This window comes from Agelaius phoeniceus, chromosome Z, assembly GCF_051311805.1.
Source record: "Agelaius phoeniceus isolate bAgePho1 chromosome Z, bAgePho1.hap1, whole genome shotgun sequence".
NCBI lineage: Eukaryota > Metazoa > Chordata > Aves > Passeriformes > Icteridae > Agelaius > Agelaius phoeniceus.
In genome coordinates, this window is record NC_135303.1 from 12,477,008 (window position 1) to 12,498,755 (window position 21,748).

Genomic DNA, 21,748 nt, shown 5'->3' on the forward strand with positions numbered 1-21,748 from the left:
TTCCTTGCTCCAGGGGAAACACTGAGCAGATTTTTTGCAATGATTGTCAAGACTGTAAAAAGTAATAGAAAAATATCTCCTTGATTTCCAGGGAACCATCACGTTAATAGAATCAATAGTCAAATAAAATGTCACATTCTTGTGTTTTACAATTCAAAGGAGCATTGAAAGAGTGAGGGAAAAGGAAATGTTTCACAGTAGTTAAACTGCTAAAATATTCTGTCCTATATCTTTGGAATGGGCACTTAGGTAATTTCAGATAGAGTGCATTCACCCAGCTTCTCTAGGTGTGAGATATTAATGCATCCTGAGACTGCAGTTCCAAATGTAACTATTCAGAATACATTTCAGCTATTACATCTGCTGTTACCAGAAAAGTTTGAGTATATGAAAAAATGCGATATGCATACTTGAATATTAAATTTTTGTATTACTAAACTGTGTCACACAGGGTTTGATCCATTGAAGCAATTAGGGTTTATTAAAAAAAATAAGTGAAAAACCCTGTAAGATAATTGTTGAGTGATCCTGTACTGACTAACGAAGCCTTCCTAGTGGATTTTTGAAGAACTAAATGAGAAAACAAAAGGGAATTTCATATTTTTTTTCTGGTTTTCTGAGGAACACAAACAAACATTGCCACTTCTTCAGTCAGTTATTTTCTTATGACCTTCTCTAAGTACAGGCACTTGGATTTCTGAAGTGATGATTAAATAAATTGTGATGATTCAGGTTCTGTTATTCCCTCTCTACTTTTACAACATACAAAGGAGCTGGAAAAGTAACATTCCGTGAAGTTAGAGATTTATCTTTTATGGGTGAAGAGCTCAGAAGGTTTTCTTCCTTGTTTATGTAGATGAACAAGCTCCACATGAGCTTTGCTCTGAGTGCAAGTGTAGCTTTTACTGTTAATCCCACCCTTTTATGACTCTACTTCATGAATAGAATTCCCCTGGAAAACTTCTGTGATATAAATAATGGAAAGCAGGAAAATCCAAACACCATGCAAGGAGAACCAAATGTGCTTTTGGTCAACATATCTATTTCTTTCTGTTTTGAACTCTGTGTATTAATCCATTTTTATGTGTGTTAAATGCTTTCTAATTCCATATAGAATTAATAGAAGATATTCACCTATAAAAAGCAGAACAGAACAGTGAACAGCATTCAAGACCATGGCAGTCTTTCCTAACTTCCTTTAACTGCAGTCCTATCACTTGGTAGTTGAGAATTCAAGAACTCAAAAGCATTTTGAATGAAGAGCAATGCGGCAGGAGAGAAGATTTTCCAGAAGGGATAGCAAGGGAAGATTTCAGAGAGCCAGTAAATGCACTTGAGACAGGGAAAAAAGCCTAAGTTTCCTTTTAAAGCCATTGCAAAATGGCAGTAGACAGCCTCAGTACAACTCGCAGTTTACAGTCCCTGCATTTTTCAGTCAGCAGAAAATCTGGTGCAATGTGCCAAACCAAACTAAAGGTTCAGAACCTGGCAGTCCATTAATAACAGGCCCATATCAGTAACCAAAGGTATCGTGAATGGTACAGATAATAACTGGCCTGTTACAGATTATTTGCCAAACCAAAAATTTTGAAAATCATAGTTATGGTTAGGTCCAGCCTGCAGCAGTGGTTGGGGTGAGTGTAGGAAAAGATATCCAGCAGGTCTAGAAAAGATGGCTTTTCTATATACACTGATATTATTATGAAAACATTGTTTTCCACTTCAGTGAGTCAGTTGGATCTCTAAGACTCCTGTCAAGAAGTTCAAGTGTATCATTTATAGTGGATAATCTTTGTTTTCAACTTTTGAATGGCTGTAGAAAGCTTTAAATGGTTAAAAAATATTGAAATGAGTGAGAGCAGAGGAAATCTCTTGGGATGTTTCCTGGCCAGCACAGTCTGCTGTGCCTGTGGTAGCAGAACTTGGGTGAGCTCTCTTTCAGCCTAGAGCTATATGGCTCTGTATACTCAGGTGTTTATGTTGACTTGCACAAGTAGTAGTGGAGAATGAAAGAAACTGGTTTTTCCTACAAGAAAGGAAGTTTGTGGCCTGAGCAACTCATACAAGATTCATGGTGATGGAGATGTTTTTTAGTAAGATACTTAAAACTTGAGCTGGAAAAGCCTTTGTCATCCTCTGCATCAAACATCAATTTGAAGCAAGCTTTTGGTTTTCCTGACACTGTGCCTAAATACTCAGGCAATCTTTTAAAATTCTTCCTTGGATTCCCTCTCTGTACTTCTGTGTCCTTTATGCTATTGTTTGGCCTTGGAGTTTCCTCATCAGCTGCCTGTTTAGTCATGCCAGGCTCTTGATATATCTGTTTTCCTGACTGACACAGTACAAGAACAGATTAAAATTCTGGGCAGTTTGCTTTAAAAGCCAGACACAGTAGAGTCAGGCATGTGGAAACTTTAAGAGCAAGAACTGTACTTGAAATCAGCATTGATGATGCAAGATGTGACATGGTCTCTCTGAAGACAGCTGTTGTGTTAATTAAAATATGAAAAATTCTGTTATTTATATGTAACTTTGAGGCCACATCCAAATAATCTTATGAATTGCATGTCACGAGGCTTGGTAACTGAAAATATTACCTCTTGAAAAATCTTTCTTAGAAGGAATATAAATTTCTTCATTCAATTCAGAAAGGCAAGCAGCTTCAGAATCCATGTGATGTGCTGAAGTAGTATCTGCCAAATCCATTGATTATCCTTTAAAAGAACACAGGGCATTTGACAAAAGTAATTTTGGTTAAAGTATCTTTTTTGTGGAAACTTTCCAGTTCACAAAGACAGCGTTTATCCTCCGGTGTGCAATGGAAAGACCAGGTTGAGGAAAGGAAGAGAGCTCAAGATTCCAATGCAACATTAGTGGCTCCTCCAGACAGCTTCAGCCTGCATGAAGGCTCAATAGTAAGGAAAAAGAGCCTCCATAGGAAATAGTAAATTGGAAAAAAAGCTCAATAGTAGGGAAAAAAATGTGGCACACTGTTGCAGTGTGATGCCACTTCCTGTTTCACCTCTCCCAACCCCTCAGGTGTGCCAACCTTTCCTTTCCCCTTTTGCCCTCCTGCTAAGAGCTGTCCATCAATCTTAACATTCCAGCAGGGTCATGGTGTGGTTGGCAGAAGTTCAAAAGATGCCCCTCAGGTCCGGGCTCATTGGCCTGTCCAAGTGTCTGTATCCCTTGAGCCTTCCCCTCCTCACACCTGGTTGGTGCCTCACCTGTCCCTTCCCCTCCCCCTGTCCCCGGGGCTTAAAAGGAGACGGGACCATGCGGTTGGGATTCTACTGGGAGCTCTTTCAGAGGTCTACCATCCTGGAATAAAACTCTGGATTAAAACTCTACGATAGAATCCTCTCCTTTCTCTTCACTGTCGCCTGAACCTTTTCCACCAGAGGTAGACTGAGTTTCTACTATGCCTGGATTTGTTGCGAGTGCGCAGCTGCAGCACCTAGCCGGCCAAAGGTATCTCTGAGGTGAAACACCACAGCTGCCGCCTTTGGTCCAGCAGCAAGGGTCAGGTGGGGCCAGGCACGTCCCACCCAGAAATATTGGATTAATCATCTATAGCACACATTGCTTAGGTTTTTTAAAACATACTGTCAAAACATTTACTGAGGTGAGGATTTGCTGCATTTGCTGCGCTGAGCTGTAGAAGAATTCTGCCATTCTCTCACCCTTGTTGTTATTATGTTACCTTTAAAAAAATTTACTACATGAATAAATGTAACCAATGCCTTGGAGAAGCTAATTTGAAAATATTTTTTAAGTATGGGTAGGATGTGTCACTGTCGAGGCGGTCACGACATAAAGCAGAGACTACAAGCAGTCTCAGTTGGCAACACTTTATTATTGAATATGGCTGATTTTTATACACTTTTCAATTGTTTATTTTTCTTCTATCTTTACTATTGGTTACAAGAAATCAACGTAATACTATTGGTGAAAAGTTATGGTGACTTAATTAACTTTCTAAAAATGTTTCATCTAGCTGCAAAGTTCTTCTATTTTTCTTCCCTCGGTCTCCTTGGCTACAGCTTTGGAGAGAGCTCTTTATCAGTTTCTTCTTACTTCTCAGCTTCTTCTCGCTCCTTTAGCTAACAGGCCCGCTGTTAGCCCCTTCCACAAGGATGTACTGGCATTCCTAATTAAGGCATTTTGTAGATATTGATGATCATTTCATGTGAAGAATGTTCTTTCTACCTAACTTTTTTGTCAAGTTTCATTAGCTATCATTATAGAAATGTTTATTTCTATTTCATACACCCTTTTAGTTTTAGTGCAAGTATTTGACTGTAAAAATTGCTTGAAAATTGTTTCAAGCTTTCAGGTGGAAAAGCAGAGAGGATTTTTTGTTGTTGTTTTGTTTTTTACTTGTTTTGCTGTGGATTTGGCACATTGGATGTATTTTGCTGGATTATTTTCTGAACACTTTCTCCTTTTATATGACCACTTTGGGCTTTTCTACTCTCTTTACCCAGCTACACCTTGAATAACACGTTTGCCATCTTTTTGCATAGCAGCAGGGACAAAGGAAAGTTGTCAGCATGTTTAGAAAATCTCTCCTTTCATTGTGTGGTTACATTTGCTCTCTTTCTACTCTTAGCAATATACATTTTTTTTTTTTTGATAGTGGCTTGCAAACTTCTCCTCTTTCTCTGTCAGAGCTCTGAGCATGGAAGGTGCATGAGGTCTGTTCCCTGTGGAGAGGAGCAGAGACCTGCATCAGAGAGTCTTCAGATTTGTGGGTGTCTTTTGTTCACTTGATGGAGTTAGTCCACACTTTGTCTTAGTGCTGTCCACTGCCCAGGCAGATCTGTCATTCATAAACTGGAGGCAAATAAAATCAGGATCCTCTTTTTTCTTTCTGGGAGAATAACAGCTTCTTCCATGCAAGCATTAATGTATTAAAAGACATTTGCTGGACTACTTAGCCTGAAAAAGTCATTTCATCAGGCACAAAAGGAATACATACAGAGAAAAGCAACTGTCTGCCCTAACTACAGGCATTAATGATTGCTATTTCTAACTACAAAACACAATTGCAAGCTGAAAATATTCTACTGAAGTGCTTGCTTCCAAACGTGAAGTGCTTGCTAGCTGTTGCTGTGGTAGGAGTTTTCCTTTTTATTTGTATTCCTTAGTAAAACATGTGACATGACAAGAACTATGGACAAGATTCCATTCATGATCAAGATTTCTGGTAATGGAAACAGTATTTAATGCTAGACTCAAAATTAATGTTACGTTATTGAAAGGTTAAAAACTAATAATAATTGTCTCACTGTCATATTCATAGAGCTGGTTGTTTTAATTATTTTACTCAAAGGATTTCAAACCACAAGACTGTCCAGAGCAGGTGATAAAATATTCATTTTTGGAAGAGTTGTATTAGTGGTTGCCTTATGAGATCAGGTATTTATGGCCTTGGATGGCTTTTCATTTTTCCCAAAGCTGTTTGTATTTGTTTGGGAAGCAGAAGTGCCTGTATGTGATCCTGTTTACTCCATTGAGATAGCTCTGATTTTGCTGCCCAAAATGAAAAAGCAGAAGACTGTAGCAGAACCTAAGTATAGATAACATTTAATATATTGCTGTTGGTCTTTGCTATACCCATACTTAAATTGGGTAAAAATGTCAGTGTGTTCTCTTCCCTTCATTTTCCCTTCCTGCTTTCCTGACCTGTACAGTATTTTTTCATATTTTGTACCATTTTTATGCTTCCTGAATATGCTCTTTCCACTCCAGTTGGATAATCTTATCTTGATCTCTGACTGTACTAAGACAGCATTTGAGAAACAGCTTTCTATTATCTTAGCTTAAAAAGTTTCTAAGGCCCTTGTATGTACTAAAAGTATGAAGAATTGAATTTCTACTGCATGTTGTTGTTGCTGAAATTTATTTAGAATCTGAATCAATTTCATATACCACTGATTAAAATCACTGTTAATAAATGAGGCATGGCTTGTGGAGTTTGACTGATGGAGCTGTAGGCCCATTTTGGCCAGCTGTTTAATCATATCTAATCCATGCAAAACAAGTTTTTAAAGGAATTTAGAGTGTGTTGTGCTGCCAGGCCAACTGGACAGTTTTCTGTGTGCTGTGCAAGTGTTGGGGCACAATTTGGAGGCACCTCAAGGTATTAACATGGGTGAATGAATTGCATCCACTAAGAGCATGGAAATTTTTATCTGTGCCAGGTCTTGGTTGTGGCCCCCACAGGACTGGGATTTACTCACATACTTTATTTACATACTGTGTCTAATTAGATAAATTTTGGGAAATCTCTTTTCTTACTCTGCTGTAATCTTATGCATTATTATGGCTGCAATTATTAGAAATGAACTGAGGAATTTTGTGAAGCTGTGAGAAGGAGCCTTGAGGGCTCCTTTTCAGCTGCAGGCAGCTCTGCTACCACACATAGGATGCATCTCTTTTGATTTGAACATTGCCCAGCTACAGCAATTAATTTTTTTCTTTGTGTTCCAGAGGGAGATGTCCATCCTCCTGAACTTATACCAGACCCTGGCAAATGCCCAGGTGCTTTCCAGACAGACAAACGTCCCCCTGGAAGAGTTACCTTGGGCAGAGCTTTGTGCCCTCTTGCATGAGAATGTTGAAGCCCTGGTCTCGAACTTCAGCAAGGCCAACCAGAGGGTGAGTGTCCCCAGGCATCAGCTGCCTCTGCTGAGCTCAGTGACATTTGCTCACACTGCAGTCTCATTAAAAAGGACTGATATTCATCCCCCCAAAAGGATCTGGACACTAACAAATGAGCACCATTAATTCTGGCTTGTCCACTGCTCACTTTGTTGCCAGGGGCATTTAGATGTGACTGGAGTGTGCATCAAGTCTCTCAGCTCCACCTTCTGTGCAGGATATTCTGAAAGGACAATCTGATAGTAGCCACAGGGACCTAATTAAAAGATAATAAATTCATCTTACTGATGAAGAAATTCTCTGAACATAGTCATTTACAGTCATAAATCAAGTCTTTCTTTTACTAGAATCCAGAGGCAAAATACACTTTCTCCAGGAATATCACCTTTTAATTATGTCTTTATGATTCAGTTGTACTACTTGAAAGAATGCCAGTGTGGGGTTTTTTTGTTGAATTGTAACTTTGGATTATGACATTTTTATTCAGAAACACAACAGAAATACCTATTATAAAACATGTCAGGATCTGCATGAAGGAAGAGTTGTACTTTTCTGAGTGGTTTTAAAGCAAGTGAGCTTACATGGCCTTTCTCCCCAGAAAACCTTCTGCTTTTATGAAGGAAAAAGCCCCTTTTAAAATAACTCAGCTGGCTCCAGAGACTAAGCTATGCCTGAAGAGCTCTTTAGGGTATCACTTTGTGTTCTGGTTTATTTCTCTTTTGAAGTAGATGAGGAAAGGGAAGGGAAGGTGAACACTGCTGGCAGCGTTTGTAGGGCTTGTGTCTTATTGTTGCTTGCTTTTTAGTTAGGCCTTGTCATTGAGACTGATTATGAGGTCTCTAGGGCTCTTCTCATGTACTTAGCAGCTTTTCTGGGCTTTTAGACTGTGCTGAAAAAACTTTTTTTCCACACATTCAGTGTGGTCTATCTGGAAGTATCTTGATATTTTCTAGGAACAGAAAGTTCAGGTGTGTGCATTTGAGGATCATTGTTGGCTTGGTTCATTCCTCCATTTAGCTTGCATGAGGTGCAGTGTTCAAGCACAAGAGTGAATCCCTTCATGTTTGTTGAAAATACATCCTCAACTTATGAGCTACTTGTAAGGAAAAAATTCTCTGTGCTAGAATTCCCTGAAATTGTTTTAAAACTTAATAATAAGCTGGAATCTCTTGGCTTTTCAACAAAAGAAAAAAAAACAAAAACCACAAACAAATAAACAAAAAATTAAAGGCTGTGCTTTAATTATTGTTTGCAATCATCACAAACTTCTAAAGGATATACTTGGATTACTAATTTCCTAAAATTGAATACGATCATTAAAAAAAAAAAATCTATGACGTGTCTGGCTCAGGTTTCCTGCAAAGAGGGTGACAAATATCTCTGCAAGCTGGTAGAAGGATAGCAAAACTGAAACCAAATAAAATACTTTGTTTCAAAATACATTTCAGTTTTGTTTTCAGAACCAAGTAATTCACCTGCCATTAGAAGGGTTTTACTTAGTTTTAATAAAAATATTGAAAAAACTGCAGTTTAGATTTGATGCTGGAATAGGCTGTGCTTAACCTGAAGTGAAAAGGTAAATAATAATTTCTTCTTAAATGCTTGTCACACGGATAGCTCACCTAGAATATATTTGCAAGCACAAGACTGACACTATGAACGACCTTCAGCAGAACCAGGAGGAGGCTTTGGAGAAAATGTCTGAACAGTTAAAAGCACAGGAACACTGGTGGCGGAAAGAAAAGCAGTATCCTGAACAGCAGTACTCAAACGCCCTTGCAGAAGTTCATGCAAGATCACAGGTATGGTGCTGTGAACTTCTAATTGTTTTTTCTTTAAAAATTGAATGGATTATTTCAATAGTTGAAGCCTCTTAGCAGTTAAAGGTCATTTGGGAATTTTAGTAGACATTTAAAGTTTGAAAAAATCCAAAACCAAACAACAAGCCAACCCATCCCTGTGCTAATATTAACATCACTCAAATAAGAAATAAATGACTTTGATCAAGCATTTGTTGAAGAGAATTTAGTCTGCAGGCCCAGCTGAGAAGCCTGATTTCACCTACAGATGGCAGATTCTTTTTCTGAGAATGTTAAAGCTGTAAGATCAAATTGGCTTGTTTTGAGAATTACTGAGGGCAGCAGCTACTTTTTCAGCAGCATCATTTGCAGAGATTGTATAGAATAACAATCATGTGGATAAACCTGGGGATAAATTTAGTTACATATGTACTGACCCTAAGAGCAGTGGTAGATTTCAACAGTGTTAAGCAACTCTGTTTTTCTGATACTACAGTGAGGAGTGGCCTAAAAGTGTGAAACTGTCACTCCTTGCTAGATGAGTTATTTGCAATCCAGAATGTTCCCTGTTCTTCCACAACCACCATTTACTGTCTTTATCATCACACCCCTTCGCACCTGTTTCAATTAAAAGCGTTGTGAATAAAGGAAATAGATGTCCCTTGTTATTTGTGAGTTACTGCAACTTACTTCACAGAATAATGCTGTATTTGATGCGGATTTCAGGACTGGAAGTCTTTGCATGCTGAAAAATTTAATCTGTCTACTTTCATGTTCCAGACTTCCTTATGTTTTTCCTCTCACTTACACTGGGGCTTTCTGCTTGGTACAGCAGTGTTCTCTCTGAAATTGGAGGATGTTATTACTATTGTTAAGTCAATTCATAAAACTGTATTATGGGCAGACAGGTGGTGTTGGACCTTCTGTGAGCTGTCATGGTGTTGGTGGATTGTTTTCAGAAATCAGGAGTCCATTTGCAATTGATTATCATGGAAATTTCCCTCCTACCACTGTTTTTGTTTCAGACATCTAATTCTGTAATTGCTTACTAGAAGAGATACTTTCATCACGATTATTACTAGCAACTTTTGCTCCTTTAGTGCATCCTTTGAATGGCAAAGCTAAATTTTCTTTTCATTCTTGTCTAGGTAAAAACCACATAGTTATTGTTTCTTCCATTATTGTTTGGTTTGTTTCTGTCGCAGGAATGTGAAGAAACGGTGCAGAAAAAGAGGCAAAAACTCTATGGCCTTGAACAACTCTCTGACAAACTGGCCCAGGAAAACAATTCCTTGAAGAATTCATTATTAGATGCTTTCAAGGCACGCTCATCCCTGCTGGCAGCCTGTGTGCTGCTGTCAGGGGCCCTGTGCTCTCTCTACGGCCGACTGTGCGCCACGTCTTGCCAAAGAGACATTCTCCAGGAACAGGTGAACCAGCACCAACTCCTGAACCACAAGATCGTCAGCCTCCTTTATGCTCTCCCTGCTGTGGTGGAAAGAAACCAGGACGAAGGCAGGCTGAGGCAGAGAATAGCCAAGAACCTGGTTTATGTGTTCCGAAGAGCTGTGATCGCAGTTCTGGCTGCTAACAGGCTGAGGGCTCTGGCCCGATATTCTTGTACCTTTTTCGTCTGGACAGATGGATGCAGAGGAAGCTCTGGAATTCAAGTTTGTCTGGGAGAATCCAGAGGCAGGCATCCTGTGCCATGTAAGTGAAATCTTCTTAAAGAGTTAAATCAAATTACACGCTTAGGGAATAACAAAGAGGAATAATATTTTTCTTGCTGGGGCATAAAGACATATTTAACGACATTTTGACAAATGTTATTTACAGATTTATGTTTTTATATTGCTTGACGAATTGATTTCAATCTAAGAGGAAATGCCCAGTCTTATGTTAAACATTGCAGGTAAAATTGCAATTATGCACATGAACTCAACACTATCTGGTGGTTTTGATATTTGTGTTATGGATTTCAGAATTAGGTGCTACAGCATCTTCTCTGTGGTAAATATCTTGCAATGTTCCTCTTTTTTTTTTTTGGAAAAGGTATTTCCTCTTTTTTTAAAAATAATTTTTCATATTTATTTCCTAAAAATCCACAAAAATTGCTTTCTGATTCAGGTAAAATATTAGCATAGGATTTCAAAATTTTCTTTCGAGATTATGTCTAGATTGCCCCTTTCTGTTGCCAGACCAGTTTAGATTTCCCTCTACAATGATAAATGGCATTAAAAATGTTTTCCAAATTAGAAAATTCATTGACTTTTTTTTTTTTGAGTCATTCTGAAAGCACGCTTAAAACAGTCAAAATTGTCCTGACTGATTTCTTGTTTATATGCTTATTTTTGGTTAATTTCTGAAACAGCTGGAGGCAGCAGTGTGCCATAGTTTAGTGATTTACTTATCCTGCTAGCTGCAATTCTGTTTCACAGGTTTTGCAGAGGAAGGAGTTGACTGTATTGAAGCACTTCACTGGTTGTCTAGCTCTAACCTCTAGACTGCAATAATCAGTTCCATCTCAGAACTGCAGGGTGTTCTCAGCAACCAAGGTAATTTTAACTGTATATTGTTGTAGCAGAAATATAGTTAAAAAATAAGTAAGTCAGGGTGGTCATATCATTTCCATTTTTATGATTTTATCTAAACTCTTCTGGATCATAGCTCTGAAGAGATATTTCTGATATTTATGATAGACGCCTTTGACTAGAGGTTATATCCTGAGCTAGTCAATTGTAGCTAGTCAACAAATTGTAGTGGGGCTGTTTCCCTGAAAGAGTAATTTGATTACAGGGTAAAATAGTTCCTCTTTTCTACATTCTCTGAATGATCACATTTCTGTACTGTAGGAACAGATTCATTTTCTTAAGCAGCTGATAGGATATTTTATCCTTTCAGTATATAGATTCATGGAAGCTGAAGGCTGGAGAGTGTTTCTGGACTTTATTTACAGTGAGAACTGATACAGGTTCCCTTGGTTCATCTGCATTTCTGCCATCCCTGGTTCTTTATTAACCTCTACTTTTAGAATCCCCACATTTTTGTCCCAGAAGAAAGGATCTTAGAAGAGGGATAATTTATGTGAATGAAGGGAAATAACAGGACAAAGACAAGATGATGCATTTTCCAGAAGCCTAGACCCTAAATTGGTATCAAAGTTGCCATTGAATCAAATGGGTTTGGATTCACTTTCAGGCCCTTTCTTCTTTGATCATGCTGTTGTCAAGAAATTGAATTCATATCCTTTAAAAGCAAAGTTGGAACACTGGTTCAGATTCAGCATTCTGTGTTTCAGAATATTTACAGCTTCCATCCTGTAGAAGTGAAAAAGAACGTGATCTTACAAGAAACGGGAACTAATAACCTGCTCAATGTTTGCTTTGTCTTGTTTTTTTCTTCAAGATTCGGAGCTCTGGCTTTCTAGTAACTCGCTGATCGGCACAGCCAGGAACTGCTTTGCACAACTGATGGACAACCTGAGCGTTCTGATGGAGACAGTTCAAGGGAATGCTCGTGGGTGCAGAGCCTACCTGGAGAGGGACTCGCTGATAGAGAGGCTGGCTCGTGGCCTCCAGAGAGTAAATGCCCAGGCCCTGGAAGCTGGATTCCATGACAGACTGCCCAGCACAGTAAGCAGATTGACAGTCCTCCTTCATGGAAACAGAAGGTTTACAGCAACGGTGAAGCTCCCTTGATAGCAGCATTTCTTTGGTTTCAGGCTGGTGATGAGTCCAGGACAGTCAAGTGCTACTATATGGACACTCCACAAGTTGATTTGTCACACATTAGGGTGTGAATAGGTCTTTTGTTTTATTGAGAAAGAATTCTTGGAGGAGGTTTAGTGTATCCAAGTAAATGATTTTTTTTCAAGTTCTATCAGATCTGTATTAGCTTATAAGAACAAATTGGCTTGATGTAAATGTTAAGGTTGCTTTTTATTATTATTTTCTACTTTCTCATGCTTACCATCCTTTCTTTCAGTAAAGATAACCTTCCCTTTAACCAAAATGAAAGGATAAACTCTTTCCCTAATCATCTTCATAGTAAACCTTAGGTGAAAAGAGTAGTTCCTTGTAAACAGAATTTGCAGTAACCCTTGGTAGGTGACAAGTTCTAACTTTTGTCCTTGTGCATGTCTTTTAGAGATGGAGGAAAAAATTATGTTTTCTTTTTCTTGAGTCTTAAGTCTTATTTATTTGATTGCTAAAATAGCAGATTTTATAGCCCATCAACTTGTTTCTGTTTGCTGACAGAGAAACATAGCAACTTTGCAGCAAGAAATATTTGAATTTTCACAAAGGCTTCATGCAGCAGAGATAGAGTCCCACTCACTGCACCTGCAGCTTGCAGAATGCAGATGGGCTTTCAACGAGATGCAAAAAGATGCTGAAAAACCCCACAGACTGCAGAGCCAATTAAGTGAAGTTCAGCAAGTAAGTGCATTTGACTTGGAGGCTCTCTTGCTTAATAGAGATTCTCCTTTCTACAGTTTTTGATTTGTGTTCTTTTGGAAAACAAGCATAAAATTGATTTCCTTTCAACAGAATTTTCCAGAAACCTTTGCAGCAATGCAGCCGTGAGAAAGACATCCAGCTAGCCGACCAGCACCGCTAGCAGCACAGGGGGCACTTGTCCCCATAGCTCAGCTTCGGGACAGCGCCTAAGGCCAACGCCCAGCTTGCGGCTGTCAGCATTGCCTTGTGCAGGACGAGACCGTATTGAAGCTGCAACCAGCGCAATAAGAGGGCAGACTCCAACTGTGGTTTTATCCAGGGTTTAGGGAATCCCAGGGGAACCAGCAGGAGAAGATGGGGAGGAGGGGATTTACAGCGGTTTTTAAAAGCTGGAGGAGGTAAGGGAGGTGCCAGACCTAGGACCAATAGAGACACAGTGGGGAGTGGGATCCGAAGGACTGACACAGGGAAAACACCAATGGGGACAATACTGAGGAGGGGCCCCGGTCCTTGGACCAATCATCCAACTCTCCAGCTGGAAACTTCTAGCAACAAGGGTGGGGATGGAGAGTGACTGGCAGGGCACCGGGGAGGGGTTGAGAAAAGGATACATTGGTTTCTGGGGTACCCGCGGAGGAGTTTTAAAGGATACAATACCAACTGGGATGGAGTTAGGGTGACAGACACTAACAGGGATGGGAGGGAGAACCGGGGCAGAACCATTGTCAAACAAGGGGGGAACAGAACAGTCCAACTTTAACCGAACACGGTACAACAAACCTTGCCTGGAAATGTCACTAAACCAAAAGACAGATTTATTTAGAAATATCCCTTTTCCACTGGAGTTATCTTTTGATTTGTAGAAGGAGGTATCCTGTATAAATTAGAGTTTGGTCTTCAGCAATCCAGGTTCTATCATTTGTTGGAAATGTTGATCTGATTTATGTATCCTAAAAGAAGATTTCACTTCAACAGAGTAAAGTCAGTGGGAATGGGGGTATTCAATAGGAATGTTAATGAAATATAAAGATAGCAGTTGAAACTCTGTATGGATGTTGATGAATGTTATAATAAATACAATACAAATTTTAGCGGGTCTGTTTCCCTGAAGAAGTAACTTTATGGCAGGGGGAGGAAAAGCTTTTGTCTAGATTCTCAGTAGCACAAAATTCCCCTGAGTCTTTTGCTGTTGCTGATTGACTTACCAAGACACTGTGGGTTCCCTAACCTGAAGCCTAGTTGGTAGAACCTGTCAGGGTGTCCCAATCCAAACATTTCTAAGCAAAGAATATCTGCTAGATGATGTCTCACCCATTGTCCTTCCTATTCTTAGCTGTAGTAAACCCCATAGATTTAGGAAAAGCACCATGGAGGATATGAACAATAGGAATGCTGAAACAGCAAAAGAAAATTCCTGTTTTCCTGTCCTCCACCCCTTAACCTATCTCTGTAACCCTATAAGACAATGTCATGTTAACCCCTTTCCCATTGGTCAAGCTTGGAGCCTTCCCAACCCTATAAAAGAAGCATACTGTACCCCATTAGTGGAGAAAGAAGAAGAGCAGAGACCCTTCACGGACCTCCCCAAATAAAGCCATCTCCATGGAACAGCCTGCGCCTTCTCCTTCTCCTCTCTCTCCGTCTGCTGCAGCCTCCAGCCCAGGGCACCACTACCTAGCTAGCCGAGCTGAAATCCTGAGAGCTTGCAATCACTATAGAGCTGATAATCACCATGCTTGCTAGATGGTAGCCCTGCGGCGTTGGCATGAGCGAGCCAGCCTCAGGCACCCAGTCTCTACCCAGGGACTGAGCTCCTGAGCCCTATTGCTCTGCTTTATGATAAGGCCGAATAAGAGGCTTTATTACTTAGCTAGTGCAATGGATTTTTTTTTTAACTCAAAAATCTCTAATCATCTTCAGTTTTGTTCTTAACAGGTTTTATGGCCTTAGTGGTTTTGGACTGTTAGATGAAAATTATCACATATTAGATTGTAGTTGAAATGCAGATGACAACTTTCTTTGAAGAATTATTTCTTTCTGGAACAGTTTTTGGACAGGAAGAACAGTCCACAAAGGTGTTTACAAGGGTTAAGAAGTTCTCCACTAAAATTCTGAACATTGGTCTGCGTATTTTTCCTTCTAAATACTGAAGTTTTGCATCCCACAGTGCTAATTAGAATAGAATAATGAATGCCAAGACTTTCCATGAATGTTCTTTATAAAAAACACAGCAATTAACTGGTCTGCCATCTGATTGGTCAGTGATGTCTTCATGTTATAAAAACCTCAATACTAATCATAAGCATGCGTTTATTTTAGAATTTGATATGTGTGCAAGTGGAACTCACTCAATGGTAGGGAAACCACTGAATATAGTTACAGAATCAGGTACAACTTGTTTCTCTTTCCAGAAAATCAACCAAGACAATGTACAGGAGGAGTTACAAAATGCTTTGCAGCGTGAGCATGAGGCACAATTGCTTTTACAAGAACAGCAGCGACGGGTTCAGGAGCTGAGCAATAGACTGGAATCACGCTCATTTACTGAGCTAAGTAAAAGCCACATATCTCCGATGGTAAGATTATTCTTCTGGAACAGTCACCAGAGTTTTACCTTTCATGAAAGAAGCCAAATAGCGCAGTCCTTGTGTAAATAAAATAACAGGAGTAAATACACACGCACTACTCAGTCTGCTGGAACTTTAGGCTACTGAGAAAACACTTCAAAGACTCCTCTTTAAAAATTTTTTAAGCTGTTTTTTTTTAACAGTTTAAGAAAAAGTCTTCAATGGGGGTTTGTTTTGGGTTTTTTTTTGCCTGCAATCATTTTGCATTCTAAAGCACATTTATATATAGCAAATAAACTAGGGGGGTTCTGAGTCAGTAATGCTTTTGCTAGGAAATTCATAAAACCTTAGGATGCAGTGGTCCAAATGTACTTCACAATCAATTTGTCTTCCACGTTGGTCAGTAGCCAGTGGCATAAAGTGAAGTTTCTTTGGGTGACAGAGTAACTCTGCTCTCTGTCTGCTGGCAGGGCCTCCCTGATACAGTGGAGGAGCTGAGGAAAAGAGACCAAGTTCTGGATCAACAGGAGAAACTCCTGAAAGACATGGAGAAGGACCAGAAGCGGCTGTGGGAGACTCTCGAGGAGGCAGAACGTGCCCTTGAACAGGGAGTAAAGTGAGCCCTGGGGCCAGGGGGATGTCACTTAAAATGAACAAAAATTGAAATTCCTACTTCCATGGGCAGGGCTTTACTTCCCTGGACAGCGTAAGGTTAGAAGAGAAAAGTACATCTGTCTCTTTTGTTTTGAAATTCAGGGATAGTCTTCTAAAACCAAAAGTGTTAGTTCAAAATATTAGGTCATACATTTTATGCAGTTATCCCATAGTAGTGCTTCAAATTCTGGGTGCTGAAATAACTGGCAAACAAAATACCTGTGCTATCTAACTGATCTGACAAGATCTCTTTGGCACATCCTTAAAGTTCTGTTTATTTAAGAAATGATTGCTTGCTCTCTGTGTTTCCACGCCAACTTTTTATAGGCAGATACAATTTATTTATAGTAAATACAGAAGCATCAGCTAGGGGACAGGTCTTCACTGCCAAAGGGACTGAAACCCATTTTGGATCTCACCTTTCCTGTGGTACAAGATAGATCTTCCAGCTGATTTCAGGGAGTTTTGGATTTAGACCTAATCCCCACACCACTTGCACCATAACCTGGAGTGGCAGAAAAGGCTCAGGCACTGGTCTTGAAAAGACTGGTGGTCAAAAGGAGCCCCCTTGACTTGAAGGAGCTTATTACTAACCAATTCTTACGCCATATGAAAAAAATAAGTCTTTGCAGACTTTGTTGTCTAATACTTTTCATAGTATGAAGTATGTGTTATGAATATTGTTGTTCCATGGCTAGGATCTAAAAAAATTTTAGTTAATTAAAATTTCTCATCATACCTGGGATCATTCAACCTCTGAACAACAGTATCTAAGAAGCTTTAAGGGTTTTATGCACCAGGGAAATAATGCAATTTGTATGGTCATCAATGAAATCTTTAACAAGCTAATTAAAATGACAACTGTTATTTGGTATGAGTTGATCAAAGCAGGTGTCACCTGCAGAAAGATTTGTTCCAGAAAGCTTGCCCTTTTCATCCTGACCTAATCTATTTTGGGCATTTCAGTAGAGATCATTCCTTGTGGCCATATATATATGTATCCAGAAAAGGTTATTCTAATGTGAAGTAACTTTAAAACTGGCTTTTTTTTTTTTCTCCTGTATATAGCAGCTGAATATCAACAAAGAAAGCTACTCTTCCTTCAATCTTACAGCAACTCTTCACAACTAATAGGTTTTATTTCTCCTTTTGGAATATAAACAAAAGAGATTAAATAAACAGAATCTGTGTGTGGTTTCCAATACAAGAATATAATTCCATCCTGCTAGAGACTTTTTATGACCTCTATATCCAAGCCATGATGGTTGTTCATTGATAGGACTATAATTATCTCAATTTTAATTGCTTATTCTCAACAGAAGCATCTTTCATATGGAAATGCACCAAATAGTGGAACATGAACTATATTTAGGGTTGGCATTGGAAATATGAAAAAGAGAGAAAATCCTAACAGTTTGGATTATCAACAATTATTTTACAGGACATGACAGCCATCAAGTAGCAGAAGATTAATTTCTACATTGGTAAAGTTTCAGTTCCATAAAGTTACTTCATTGTTCTTGTTTTGTTTTGTTTTCTTGTATTTTCTTTTATAATAGAGACAAAGAGTTGATCATTAGTCAAATGAAAGCTGTGGAAGCTGCCCTGAATGAGGTAAGAATTTGACGTGTTCCCTCTGATTTGTGTTTCTAAATCAGCTAAAGCCTTAGAACTGCTTATTCTCAGGGGACGAGAGAAGTTGTAGCAAAGCAACTTCCTTTCCTTAGTGTTGAAGTTTCCCCTCTCAATTTGTTCCATCTTAAAAAACCACAGTGAAATAAAATGCAAGTTTGTAGTACATACACAACTTTTTCTGAATGTAGAAGTTATGACAAAATTCACTTGCCTTCCCTCACTGAGCACTGTTTCTGGTTGACAAGGGAAGACTAATGGAACACACCAAAAATTGGCAATTGTTGTGGAGTTACCCCCTCTACTGAATAATAAAAAGTGACATACTTGGTGGCCATAAAACATTTGGCTTTGTGTCTGCTACTCTAACCTATGAAACATCATCAATAGGAAAAGAAAAGGCAGGAAGTAGTAATGTGTGGTCAGAAACTTCCATAGTATTTTTTAAAATCATATTTTAACCTTAATAGTAATCTCAAGTTTTCCCTCTGACTTGTGCAATTGTGCCCTGATATAGGACTATTTGAAATTCCAACAAAGCTATACATATGAATTATTTAGGAGAAAGGACTTTTTCAACTATAGCTCTCATGGCAGATGGTTTCATAACTGTTTTTAATCTAGAGCAGCACAGAGCAAAAGTGATTTTTTTACCTGGGAGTGTCAATTTCCCTTACTATATCTTTAATTCTCAGCAATGTGGGAATCACTATTTTAGTTTCAGAGGTCACCAAAACTGTTGCTATTTATTTAATTTATTTATTTTCCAATATCTTTTTCTAGTCTCTTTCCTTTAATGTTCACGCAAAGTGACAGAATCTGAACTGCATCTTTCTCCTACAGCAAACTGTGCTGATAGAAAATTTCCTTTGTGCCACCACCATCTCCATACTGGCTTCTTTCAAACTTTGGAAGTGAATGTCATGCAGCAAGTGCTGTGTTCTTACAGTAATACATAGGTGCCATATCCTTGGCCTTTCTCTTTTCAGGGCAGGGCAAGGTGCTTTGTTTTGGTAGCAATCTCTCCCAGCCCTTTGAATTAGAGATTTATTTGCAATGAAAATTCAATCAGTCGTACTTTATTCATGGATGTTAGGTGCAGTGATCAAAGCAAGTCCACTCAATGGGCTCAAGGGGCCACCGTTCATCCCCGCTGGTGTGTCTGAAGGAGAATGACCACTGATGCTGGGGTATTTTCCCTTCAGGCCAAAGAGCAGGCAGCGGCATCAGGTGCTGAAGCAGCCGCGCCACTCCCCAGCCTGCAGCTGCAGACCCTTCCAGAGGAAGCAACGGCGGGCAGGCCAGAGGCTGCATCCTTCCAGGTTAGAGTCTAAAACCAATCCTGTTTAATTTTTTCTTTAATTTTCTTTCATTTTTTGCATCTGAGATACAGCTGCTCTGAGCATGTGGAGAGCAAAAAGCTTCAAAACTATTGCAGTCAACAGTTGAAAGACAATTTCTAATTATACTCCTGCAGATGGTATTTCAAAGATGATGGTAACTTTTAATTTTGCAGTTGCAGTGTTAAATAACTGACAGCAATACAAGCATGGACAGAAGTATATATACCTAAAAATTAACATCCCTCTATCCCCCTCCCTTTTTTCCCATTAATATACAAAAGACTAATTAAAAAAACCCAAAAAAACACAAACAAAACCAAAATCAAGATCCCCACAAACAAACAAAACCAACCAAAAAAAAAAAGACAAAATTTTCATATTCCTTCTTGGTCAGTATCTGATTTTTTTCAACAGAGTTTTAGAATCAATTGTGGGGTTTTGAGCATTCCTTATTTAAAGGAATCTGCTATTTAGAATGTTTAAACATAGAAGCTATGTTGCCCATGTAGGTTTAAAAACTTGCACATTTCAAACTACTAATTTTGTTAGGATAAAACAATGAGTGGGAAAAAAAGAGAAATTAACAGAAGACGTGCCATATTTTCAGCTCTGAACATAGATTCAGTGCAATGCCTCCTCATTGTTTTTAAGTTTGATGTCTTCTACAGAAACTATATTAGTCTTTAGAGCTGCGCAGAATACATTAGTGCCAAGACAGATTTTTTTCCCCAATGAGAGAACAAAAGGCAAAGGGAGTACATATGTCTTTCATTGTGCTTCTCTGTCTGAATTAGAGAGAGAGTAGGTAATCAAGTAAAGTGCAAGGAACTTAGGCAAGGTAAGTATTGCATACAGTGTGTAAGCTTCTGCAGGAATTCCTCCCAATTTATTGTAGATTTTCCTTTCTAATGCAGTATATAATTGCAGGATTAGGGTCACAAAATCAAACATTCAAGAAAGGCAGATTCTAAACGGGAAATTTTTCACTGTTGCCCTCTTGCATGCATACATACATTTCAATATGATAAAGATATAAATTATATGTGCATTATCATGTTTCCACTCTAAAATATGGAAATATGGAATATGGAATGCCTTGAGATTCCCATAAAGCTAATTAGCACAGATGAACTTTTCTGTCAAAAGGCAGAATTACAAATCTTTTCCCAGTACAGTGATGATCCATTTTAGAGCTGCACAAAAGGTCCCATGGGTGGCATCTTTCCACAGGAGGCATTGTGGCAATCGCCAGCTTTTAAATCCTTATTTCCTAATTTGGTAGTGGATGTTGCTTTTTTTTTTTTTTTTTTAAGTCCCATCTCAACTCCCATTCTTTTTTGACCTCACAATGATTGCAGAAGAACCTGCAGCCTGTTCCTTCTTTCTCTCCAGAAGAGAATCATAAACACAAAAAGTTGCATTTCATATTTGCACAGAGTGCTTGTGGTATAAGTAACATAGTACAGTATGTGCTGGGGAGCTCGCTGGTGGGGCAGAACTGTGAAGTTCTTGTTCACCTGCAGCCTCAGGTGCACTTGGTAACTCAATACATATACAAACAGCAGCAATGGCTCACAGTCTGTGTCACTGTGAACTTCCTTTTCTCCATCCCTTTTTCTCTTTCTCCCTTTCCTCATCTCTCTTTCACCCTTTTCCCTCTCTCTCTCCTCAGCCCTCATCTCTAGTTCCTGTTTGATGTCTTTCCAAGCTCATTACTGAGGTTTTATTACAAAGTTTGCCTTTTATGGACAGAGGTGACCTAATGGATTTTAGTTTTACTCTATGCCAAACTGTATTAAGGGCAGTCCTGCAATCCTGAGTGAGGTAAGCAGCTAGGAATGACTTTAGGGACACTTGTCATTAAAAGCAGTGGAGTTGTTTGCAGGCACATTCTCTAGAACTGCCTTAGTCTGTGATGGGAACATTTCACTTAAAGGCCTTATAATCTGCAATAATCCTCTTTTGGCACTAGGACCACAGCACCAAGACATTTTGGAGATTCTTTCTGATGAGAAAAGATGTGATACGGGTTAATTTGCCACTGCTGTTTCCTAGACACCATGATGAAATAACCTGATGGATTTTAGCTGTGTTAACATCTATTCTGAAAATCATCAATGTGAAACCAAGGAAAGGAAAACTGAAAAACCTTTGCAAATCCCTGTTTGTGATACTTAGCTGATTTTTGTCTGTATCACAGGTTTACATTCAAAAGACCAATGTAGTACTATCTGAAGGGAAAAATCATAACAAATAAAATGTGATTAACCATGGCAAAGAAGACCAATAATTTCAACAGTTAGTTGAGACTACTTGGGGTAGATATAAAGTGACCAGTACTGCCAAATCATCTGTGCTCTCTTGTCCTGCTAACTTTATCATCAATCCAATCAATATAACAAAATTGGGACATTCTTCCACTGCATACATGGAAACAGCTACATTTTTCCAGTTTTAGTGCAATCAGATTATTTGTTTTCAGAAGCCTGAAGGTTTGTGATGTTTCTTTTCTTACTGCCAAGTTCATTGTTTTGCTGTGGAGTGGAAGGATTAGTAAATTGATTGATCTTGCCAGTGTGAACATTAGCCTGAAACTATGTGGTAATTGTCAACAGAAATTGAACCTGCAC